The sequence below is a fragment of the Corvus brachyrhynchos genome, unplaced genomic scaffold, assembly GCF_000691975.1.
Source record: "Corvus brachyrhynchos isolate BGI_N302 unplaced genomic scaffold, ASM69197v1 scaffold52, whole genome shotgun sequence".
Classification (NCBI taxonomy): domain Eukaryota; kingdom Metazoa; phylum Chordata; class Aves; order Passeriformes; family Corvidae; genus Corvus; species Corvus brachyrhynchos.
Window position 1 is genome coordinate 2,892,245 of NW_008237221.1, and position 9,413 is coordinate 2,901,657.

Sequence of the window (9,413 nt, forward strand, 5' to 3'; positions counted from 1 at the left end):
GGCTGGATGGCCAGGCCCAGAGAGTGGTGGAGAACAGAGTTACATCCATGGCTGTAACTCTGGCTGGTCACAAGCATGTTCCACAGGGCTCAGTACTGGGGACACTACTGTTGGTATCAATGATCTGAATGAAGGGATCGATTGAGCCCTCGGTCAGTTTGCAGGTGACACCAAGTTGTGTGGGAGTGTTGATCTGCTGGAGGGCAGGAAGGGTTTGCAGAGAGATCTGGTCAGGCTGAACATATTGCCAAGGCCAATGGTATGAGGTTCCACAAGGCCAAATGCCAGGTCCTGCATTTAGGTCACAACAATCCCAGGCAGTGCTAGAGGCTAGGGACAGAGTGGCTGGAAATTGGCCCTGCTGGAATGGACCTGGAGGTGCTGGTAAACAGCAGCTGGGGTTGTTTATCCTGGAGAAAAGGAAACTCAGAGGAGACCTTATTGCTCCTTACAACTTCCTGAAAGGAGGTTGTAGCCAGGTGAGAGTCGCTCTCTTCTTCCATGTAAAAAAGACAGACGGTAAGAGGAAACAGCCTCGAGTTGCACCAGGGAGGTTTAGAATGGATATAAGAAAAATTTTTTCATGGAAAGGGTTGTCAAGCATTGGAACAGACTGCCATGGCAAGTGGCAGAGTCACCATTACTGGATGTATTAAAAAAGTCTTGTAGTTATGGCATTTAGGGACAGTTTAGTGGTGGATCTAGCAGTGTCAGATTAATAGCTGGAGTCGATCTTGGAGGTCTTTTCCTAAATTCTATGGTTCTACAGCCATTGCAATGAACAGCAACCAACTAAAATAAATAGAAACAACCAATTAGACACACAGATGAGGAAAGGGAAAGAAAATTCATGGAAATACCAAAAGCAAACCTGTCTGCTGTGAGTAATGCAAGATTTAACAGTTGTCATGTTCACCACTCATTTTTAGTCTTCTGTACAAGTATCCAGTTGACATTCAACAGAAGAGACACACTAGACTGAGAGAGGCTTCCCGTTCTAAATATAACCTCAGCCCAGATAAAATTCACCTTCCTCCACAGGGTGATCCAACTTCCCAGATTCAGAGTATAAACTTCCTAAGGTGCAGGCCACGTTTCCTGCACCACGCACACAGCTGACATGCAGTACACCGCTGTGGAATGAGGAAAAGAGGTAGCATCTCTCTTGCACCTATCAAGCACTCTTCACATTCAGTCCCAAATTATGCAGAAACATTTGAAATAGGTTGGGAAACAACCAAGAGGCCACAGATACTAATATCTAGCCATGTATGCTAATTTATTCATTTTTGATTTTATCTACTCTATAGTCTTTATTAAGACCTTGCTTAACAGGACATGGTTCTTAATTTTTCCACAGATTTAATAATTACTTGTCCTTTAGTGTGCCACACCTATCATGCTCCTACAGTTACATGAGTTGGTGTAGTGTTGTATTTCCCACTGATTCACTTATTAAATGCCTTTCACATTGTTCCCCCTGCCATGTTCCCCTGCCCCTAGCCCTGGACACTCCCTCAGGTCCTCCCTAGTGGTTCCTGTACCCCAACTGGGCCCTTGTACCACCCCTGAGCCCCCGAGAAAACCTCCAGCGCTCGGATCAGGAGGTCTCTCTGCCTCTGGGGATCGCTGGGACAAGATGTAACTATTCAAAGATCCTCTTAAAACCTTATAGAGAGACCCTTCTCGCCTCCTTTGCCATCACTGTGTTGTAAAGCTGATAGCTGCCAGAGCAAAACTGCAGGGACATCCGAAATGGACTACGGGATAGCGACAGGGTCGCACTGCCCTAAGCAGCTCCACTGAGCTCTCAGGAAAGCTGCAGCTTGCTAAACTAAACCTAGCGACTACAACAAGTTGGCACTAAGCCAATTGTATAAGCCTAGTTTACTCCTGCAGTTGCATGTGATAATAGGCAACAAATAATACAGTATCTTCCACTGCCGATTCTCATCCCTTTTCCATTCTTGCTTTTCTGCTAGCTCATTCCACTTTTAATACAATTCAGTTTGGTGTCTATTCTGACACTCAAAAAAGAGCAGAGAACCTTACATTTTCAAGACTGTGAAATTTTCAGTTAAGTCAACCTTGAATCAAAAGCTGAGTTTTACTTAATCTTTAGATGCTACAAACCCAGGTTGTCTGAAAACAAAGAACAAAATATTTATCAATCTACTAATCCCATATATTTTTAGCCTGCTATATGAGACCACAATATTAGTGGCAAAGTTATATTTTGCTTTAAGAGTTTTTGACTTCAAACACAATCTTATGCATAGACAACAGAAGAAAGCCTGAGGGATGGAAGTTGGTACGCTGGATCAGTCAGGACTGACACAACAGCATTGAAGCAACTGCACAAACGTTTTATGGCCAGAAGCAAGAATCAGACTAACTGATGTGCAAAATCTGTTAATTCTTGTATAAAAATCTATTGACAAGCACGACAGAAAGAGACAGAAGTCAAGATTTCAGCTAAGACAGTTAAAGACTAAAAGCGTTTTCCTCTTGGCTTCTGTTAGTAAATTGCTCATGCAGGTTTGGCAAGTACCGTCATTGCAACCATCAGTGTAGTAATTTATTATTTAAAGCAAAGTATAACAAGAGAGAACTGTTGCAAGAAATGCTCTAACAACCATGTTCAACACCAAAAACATCATAATATTACATGTTCCAGGAATGTGGTATTATTAAACATTACCTTGCAAAATACGTGGAAGTGCTCAAAAGATGTGTTTCTGCACATTAAAAAGACATGATTTGGCTTTCTCACACAACTGCTTGTACTTAGCTCTAAACAACTTTCAGATATACTTCCTATTTCTGATATGCTCAGATCCTGCACTTTCAAAAACTCAATTCAGAACACAGTGTTTTTTGTAACGATCAATAAAATACCAGAAAGAGCCCAAGGAATGCAGTTTTTTGTTCTGTCCTAGAAGACAATAGAAAAAAGGGACAAAGAAAATCACTAACAATAAAACAACAGTAACAACAGTAGAAATGTTTCTTACCCACAATTATTTTATTTTTCAAACTCTCTACATACACTCTTCATACTGGCTAAATTAGTGACTCAGTTTTCTAGCAAGATTATCACCTGCATATTTCTAAGGAAACAGGGCTAGACACAGAATAATGACTATTACACTCAAATGCCATGGACTAAGGATTGGTGGGAAATTTTGAAAAGTCAAATAGCAATCAGCAAATAATATGAAACAAGCTTCAAAGTGCAAATAATAACTAATGCCTTAAATACAATTCTTCATTCACATAAAGGAAGTTTCACTTATCTACATAAATGTCACTAAAACCAAGCATTGACAAGAAATTCAGAAGGAAAGACAGCACCCTTCTTTAAGTAATGGTGAATTGCTCTCACCACAAATTACAGGTACTAATAATCTACTTTTAAATACAAATTGCATAATAGCTGTTGCTATTCACTGATCCCCTCACTGTAAAACATTTTTCTTTTAAAAATTATCTTTGAAAGCTTTCTCCATCCTTAAAGGTATTTATCAGACAACCCTTGTTAAATTTAACATCTATTTGATGATTATGATTAACACATAGGTCCTAAGTATTATTCACATGAACTCAGATAAAAACCCCCCAGCAACTGTATGGAAAGTACAAAACTACAGGTATTGACCAGAGCATTCCAAAACCTGAAAACTGTATTTGCTACAAACCAACCACTTTCTCCCGAATTGTATATTACAGCAATGCAAGAAAAGGAAGCAATAAAAGCAGATTAGATTCAAAGAAAAAGAAAAAACAAAGAACAACAACACATAAAAAGCCCCGAAACCCCCCAAAATGTTGGGTTTCTTCCTTTTAACATTCAAGAATTAAAAGACAAGAATCCCAACGCTCTCAGGCACATGGTGTGATTCTTGGGGTGTCCTGCATAGGGCCAGGAATTGGACTCAACAATCCTGATGAGTCACTTCCAACTCAGCATACTTTACATTAAAAATAATGTATTATCATAGCTATGTTTAACAGATACTTAACTGACTCAGCATCACTTAATTTATGCTTAGTTCCTTCCATTTGCACTGATTATTTGTTGCTCCAGATGTAAATCTTAAAGAAAATATACCAGTCACTTTAAGGCCACACATTATAATCAAGTTTCTCAATACAGTTACAATGCAGCAAAGTATTCTTGAGCAGTTTTCCAGCTATTTCACAAATACCTTTTCTATTAGATGCCAATCCCTTCTGCTTATTTTGGAAAGCTAAAATTACATACTAAAATCCTCCTCTCTATCAAAAGTACATTTGTCTAGTTTAAATGTAAAAATGTGTAAAGGAATCACAGTAAGTTTTCATAGTCTCCTCATGCATCATCAGTGGATAGGGAGACCATACCACAGAAGGAAATTCAGGACAGAAGCCCAAATTAGTGCTCTAAAACTTTCTGAATGTAAAACATAAGCAGTTATTTAACCATTAAGCCTAAAGCCAGGAGGTGTGGCAAAAAACCAAAACACACTAAAATTAAATTATTTTTTGAATTATAGCTGACAATTTGTCTAAACTCACTGCACTTGTAACTCAAAATGCCAGAGAAAGTTACTAAAAGAAGAAGCCCAGCGTGATAGAATAAATCGTGTCATATAGTGATATTCAAGCTCAATTTAACAGCTATTCACTCCAGTGTTTTCCAGTTGGTAAAGCAGGCTGGCCTAAGGACATTTTAGGTAAAACAGCTGAGCAGGGCTAATAGCTTAATCCCATGGTATTCCAGCCAGCAATCACCCCCCTCACTCTCAGAAGAAACAAGGAGCAGCAATAGGTGAACTGTTTGTTCCTCCCACAGAGGAAACGACCCTTCTGCTACTTGACACAACCTGAAGAGGCTTCTCAAACAGCACTGGGGAGACAACCACTCCTTTCTGATGGGAGGTAAAGAAGGGGGCTGTGAGGGAAAGCAGAGCAGCCAGGCTGTCTCCTGTCATTTCAGTATTTCACCTCCAGGGTTAGCCGAGAAATTTTCCTAATCTCTATCAATACCAGAAATACCCTGGCTCTCTCCTCTTCTGAATAAAAGAAAATCCCACAAAATATTTACTGTTGCAGAACCGCAGGATTCAGTATTTCTGAAAGAGAAGGGTAATGCTAATAATGAGAGTTCCTCAAAAATCCTGTAGGCCCTTGTTACTAAACTAACAAACAGCTATTTCCATTACTTCTGGTAATCTGATTCAGTTTCTGTTTATCATGCCTTGGGATGGATTTTCTGTTTTCCATTTTAAATATATTAAAATGATTAGCCTTTGCACAGCAAAATTCATGTTCAGGACTACAAATGCTGTGTGTTTGCAGCAGGAGGATTCAGCCAGGACTCTTGAAACAGTTTCCCTGAGAATCATTACAGATGAGCTGCATGTGCCACGTCCTTCAACAGAAACATCTGGAAGGTCCAGAAGCAGACTGAATTTAGAAAATCAGTTTTGTGAAACACAGTATTTATGTCCATAGGGTACTTCACAAAATAACATTCAGAAAGACCCATATAAATCAGTATCAACTAATCTAAAAGGGTTACAAAATAAGCAGTATAGGGTTTGACAGTAATTGTCCATGAACAAACAAACAAAAAATTTTTCAAAAATCAAACATCAGAGAACTAAAGGTAGGGGAAAATATAAAACTATCCCCCTTGACACACAAAGTACACACACACAGAGTAAGATACAGAGATAAAGGAGGTGGGGAAGGGCCCTAGAGTTTTTGCCATGGCTCGATGATCATGATAAACCCTCAAAGAAAAACGGAAATATTGGAAAAAGTGGAAACATGCTTAAACGAAAGAAACAGCTGTAATACCAAGCAAGGTGAAGGGCTGTATTTATTTATAAACTGGAACATAAGCCATTTAAGTGTTTGGACAAGACGCTGGAAAGCAACATAAACCCTTATGAAAGAAACAGTTACATGCCTTTTGAGTCAGATTTGCACCTATAAGACAAGAGTGGCTCTAGAAACACGTATTTGGTATCCCACCAGATGTTCCCAAAACACTCTACCAGCACAAACACTGTCATCCCACATGAGCTACCTCTGTAAGTTCAAGTCTTGTGCGGTGCCACAACAAATTACAGACAGCTGTTCAGCATGTGTTTTCCAAGGGGATCTCTGTACTCCCCACTATCCTGAGCTATCTGCTTCAGTCACTGTGAGCATCAGGGTGAAAAGTAATTTCTCCAACACAGCAATTAAACACAAAACAAGCTGGTGGTTGGAGAAATTGAAACAAACAGGTTTTCAACACCCACAGGGTTAAGTGCTAACACAGGAAAGCTACTACAATAGAATTCATACACCTCAAGTAATAAAACTAAGGTTCTTTGTAAGGTAAAGAAAGTTTAAGTTCCTTGCAACCTTCTGTTACCTCTGCTCCTCTTCCCTTTCTTAAAGGTCTAAAGAAAAGCCTAACATACTGAGTAGTTCAAACCTGGAATAAACAGCAATTCACATACACAGGACATTTCAGCATCCTGGTATAGCCTGAAGGACATTATTTCCTAAAATATATATTCATAGGTACCATATCTGGGAGACCAGGAAAACAACTAGCAGCACATAGGCTGCGTCTTGTAAAGTAAAGGCTAAACTACCATAAACCAGGCCTTCCTAAAATGCTGCCAAGAGCCACCACTGCCCATACACACACCCAAACTCCACAGAGGGATCCCATATCTACCTTTCTGCTGTGCTAAAATTAAAGCACACAGTTTATTCGAAATACAAAATGCTTTTTTTATATTTTACCAATAACTATGTCTACATTTATCATTTAAATACAAACATGCTACTTTACTAAGATTATTTTTAAAAATGTATTATATATTAAATGCATATACAGGACTGTAATTGAGGGAGTTGTCCCTCTGTTTTCCTTCTCATTGCAGAATTCATTGGAATAGTATTTAGAAAATTAGCAATCTGCCAATTTTTGCTAGCAGCCCAGCAAAAGCCTGATCAGCTTATAGTTCTGGCAGCTGAGGATTCAGAATCCATCCTTATGCAGCCCTGCAACACCACCAGAATATTTTCACCTGGATATTCTCCCCAGTTTCTATGGCAAACAATGTCTTTGGCAATGCAAAATAATGATGTATCTGCAAAAGATAAACCCTGCCTAAAAGAGGCTCCAGAGCTCTGATATGACTGAAAAAGCAGCCCAGAAGTAAGTGGTGCAATTCAAAAGTGAAGGATGCTGAGCCATTTCGAAGCACAGCAGTTTAATTTTTCTCATGCACAGCTTTCACTTCAACAGCTATTAAATACGCTTCACTCACAGTGGCAGTGAGACGTGTCAAGAGCTGCATTACTTTTCAGCAGTTTGACTCACCAATACCAAAACTGATAGAATTTGCTTAAGTGCTGCTATTTTTGCAGAGATGGAGCCAGCATGCCACAAAAGAAAGTTACCCAGAGACCTCCTACTTAGCAGCAGCTTGCCATAACAAAATCCTCCGGGATAGGCATTATAAGCAGCTGCTCTGGAAGAATGACAGCACAGTAGTCTGCTAGTAAGGGAACTGGGAAATCCTACTTCTAGCCTGACACTCAGCCCCTGCAGCCCCAACTGGAAGACAGAGGTTCAGCCTAGAAATTAAAAACCAACCATCATTAACTTCCAGAAGCATCCAAGCTTAATTACCTGATGAACAACATGAAAAAAAAAATCCCTTTCTCTACCAGTAAAGGTTACAGAGGTTCCTTCCAAATATCTGGAAGTATATTGGCATGGTTCTCTCTGTTATCTGGGTGCAGAATCTACCCTAAACACAGCACAGGATGTCTGCCAGAGGAAACCACATGGGTTTGCTTTGCTCAGTTCTTACCTCTTTCTGAACAGAAAACTTGAAGCCTTTAGTCCACTACTGCAGATCCACCTTCTAGCACAGCCTAATTTCAGAATTAACTTCAAGTACTCGTATATTAGTAATATATATCATAACTCAGGCTTCAATACAGAGATGAAGTCAACTCTGTAGCCAAACTGCTTTATTTTCACTGCAGTTTAATATCTTGTAATTTTTCCTGGATCACCATGTTCACATTTCTTTTTCACTTTCCATCTCAAAAATGACAGCAAGTTTTCAGTGCTCAGTTTGGAGTGAGACAGGATAGTAAAAATCATAATAAAAAAGTAGAAGGTATATGGGGGTATTAGGTTGCAGGAACCTTTTAATGGTTTCCACTTCTGAGGGCTCAACATCCAGAACCTCTGACAGAAGACTGATATCCTGACACAGGAAGAGACATTTTTCACATGTAACAAACCTGTTGAGCACTTCTTAAAGTGAGGAAACATAAGAATTTAGGCTTAACATTTTGACTGTTTACTATCCACATTTACAATAGTGTTTTTATTTATACTACTACCTCATTCAGAAGACCAGAACTCATTATGAACTCTTAGGACAGTAGGATGCCCTTTTCCAATCTCACCTTCAACAGGCATTCACAGCAGTAACAATTATATTTTAAATGCTGATGTCCAACAGAGGGCCAGGACAAGGAAAAAAAAAAATTAATAGCATAAGACTCTATACAAGCAAAATACCAAGAACTGGATTTATACTGACTGTGTCTTGCTCTCACACCATGTTACAGAGAAGTAGTGGAACCAAGGTTTACAAAATGAAACATTAATGACAGACTGCATTAGCACATCTCCAAATTCCCACAAGCACTGCAATTACTGAAAGCAAAGACCCAGATCTTAAATGTTTAAACTGCTAAAAAGCATAGGATGAACCATAGCTCTCAGGACTCACCAAATTTTACCACTTAAAAAGCTTGCACAGTACTCCTTTTTGACATTATTGACTTTACTCTTTTATTCCCAGGAGTACTTTCATTTCTTGTTCTCCTTCTACAAATAAAGTCTTAATACCTTGAAATTCTAGCTTTTGGGTTTTAACATAAAATTATAAAGGCATTAGCACAATATTTTGAATTTGTCACATTTCAAAAACATGACCACTTTTGTACTTTCAAGTCTCTATAACAAATTCCTTTTCAGTTCCCTTGAGAATCCAGGCATGTTCCCACCCCAGTGCATGCCAGAGTGTTTTATTTTCTCAACAGTCAACAGAAGACAAATTTTCCTCTCTGGATTGCTAAACATTAGCTTTCAAAACAGCTTATACAACCAGTGTCACAGCACAACTTACTGTCCTTTGAACTGTCTACAGCTATGAAAAGAATTGCTGGGATCTGCCCCAAATTGTCAGCCACCCTTGTTGCTGGTATTTACAATAAAACACTGACGGTTTCTTCAGCTTTTACTCCACTGACCCACTGCCCGCTTCCCTAACCCTGCAGTCAGGAGCTCTGATCCACTGAGACTGAGGTTCCTGCAGCAGGGAGAGCTCATTCCT